The sequence below is a fragment of the Hordeum vulgare genome, chromosome 1H, assembly GCF_904849725.1.
Source record: "Hordeum vulgare subsp. vulgare chromosome 1H, MorexV3_pseudomolecules_assembly, whole genome shotgun sequence".
In the NCBI taxonomy this organism is placed as follows: domain Eukaryota; kingdom Viridiplantae; phylum Streptophyta; class Magnoliopsida; order Poales; family Poaceae; genus Hordeum; species Hordeum vulgare.
Window position 1 is genome coordinate 124,868,603 of NC_058518.1, and position 2,156 is coordinate 124,870,758.

The 2,156-nt window shown below is 62.4% G+C and overlaps 1 pseudogene; it reads left to right on the forward strand.

Annotated features, from left to right (window-relative positions):
- The first annotated feature begins 1,113 nt into the window (after positions 1 to 1,113).
- Positions 1,114 to 1,944, forward strand: LOC123408021 (annotated as a pseudogene).
- Positions 1,945 to 2,156: the final 212 nt, after the last annotated feature.

Genomic DNA, 2,156 nt, shown 5'->3' on the forward strand with positions numbered 1-2,156 from the left:
ACCCGTTGCAATCATAGGACACTGAATGATGCAAATGTTTCGGGCCCTTCACCTGGCGTCATACCAACGACTACTAGCACGAATCCATACTGTACTACCAGTAGCACCCACTCAAAAGCATCCCCACCAGGCCACCTCCCCTGACGCCCTGTCCAGTCGCTACCTAATCTTCTTCCCATCACACACACAGCTCTCAGCGCCGGTGCGCACACATGGACGCGAGCCAGGGCGTCCTCCTGTCCAGCGCCCTGGTCGGTGCCGGCGCCAATGGCGCCCCGGCGTGGCCGGAGCTGCTGGGCTCCGCGCACTGGGACGGCCTCATCGACCCGCTCGACTTCTCCGATGCGACCTCTGCCAGGTCACCTACGTCTCCTTCAACTCCGACTCCCACTCCAAGTACTGCGGCACCTGTCGCTTCTCCAGGGCCACGCTCTTCAGCCGCACGCAGTTCCCCGCCGTGGGCGACATATCCGTGGCCGCCAACCTCTACGCCACCGCGGCTACGTCGCTGCCCCCGGGGCTCATGGTGTACTCCCTCTCCCGCGAGGCGTGGAGCAAGGAGTCCAACTGGATCGGCTACGTCGCTGTGTCGACCGACGCCGCGACGGCCGTCACGGACCAGCGCGTCATCTACGCCGCGCTGCGCGGCACCATCCGAAACCTCGAGTGGGTCGACGTGCTCAAGCCCGACCTGGTCGCCCCGGACACGATCCTGCTAGAGGGCGACCCGGCCCGCGGTCACGTGGGCGTCATGAAGGGCTGGTACGTCATTTACACGTCCACCGACGAGCGCTCGCCCTTCTCAAGTACAACGCGCGCGACCAGCTCCTGGCCGCTGTGCGGGAACTGGTCGCCAAGTACAAGCCGAGCACCTATACATATCAGCTCCGGTAAAAAAAAACTTATTCAGGAAAGCAGGCTGTTGACGAGAAGTGATAAGAGTGACGTGGAAACTCTGGCACACGATTTGCTCGTGCGTGATCTCAGAGGTGAAGCATTGGACCGCTAAAACCTGTTGCCTTGTTTTGGCTGGTTCTGATCGTATTCTGATACGGTATCTCGTTCGGTCATGAGTCCGGGTCCGGCTCTCGTTGGAAGGGCCAAAGGCCAACCTATATATCTGCGTCGACGGCAGCCCATACTGCTACTCCCCTCCAGCCTACGTCCCTCCACCCACCGGATCATCGGAAAATCCCGTACATTCGCGAGAAGACCGGCGACGGCACGCGCGCACCGTTCGATCATGGCAGCCGACCGGCAGCGCTGCGTGAAGCTGATGGTTAGCTACGGCGGGAGGATCGAGCGCGCCCAGGGCCGGCCGCCGAGGTACGTCGACGGCGAGCACCTGCTCCTCAACGTCGTCTCGTCCGTCTCGCCGAGGGGCTTCCGCGACCTGCTGGCGGCGCGCGCGGGCTTCTCCGACTTCTCCGTCAAGTACTGCTACTCCGGCGAGGGGCTGGACTCGCTCTGCGACGTGGACACGGACGAGGACCTGCGGGACATGCTGGACCTGGTGCTCTACCGGGACCTGCAGGTCCGACTGTTCAACGACCTGAACTTGCGCCGGTTCCGGATCTACCTGTTCCGCGACGCCTCCGCCCCGTCGCTGACCTCCAAGGCCCTCGGAAGACCAGCTCCCATGCAGCGTAGCGCGACGTCGCCGGCTCTGTTGCCAGCGAAGGCGACCGAGGGCCTGGCCCCTCCCGCTCCCTCTCCCGTGCGGCGGATCGCGACGTCGCCGAATACGTTGTGGGAGACGCCGACGGCTGGCGCTGCGCCCTCCAAGCCGCCGCTCGCCCCCGCTCTCCCATGGCGGATAGCGTCGTCGTCTCTGTTGACGGCAGACTCAACGGAAGACTCGACAGATGACACGGCTTCTTGGACCACCACCACGTCGACATCAACAGCCAGAGCTACCCAACATACACCACCCCACGCGGCGGTGTTCCGGCCCGTTGAGCAGAGTAATCTGATGTGCCACGAGGCGACGTTCTGGCCGGCAGAACAGAGTAATCCGATGTGCCACGCTGCTCCAGTATTTTTGGTGCCAGTAATGCCGCAGGTCATAATCCACGAACCGACGGTGTTCAGTTCTAAGGTGGCCGTGGCATGAGAATTTTTAAGACACAATCGAATACGAAATCACTTTTTACGTA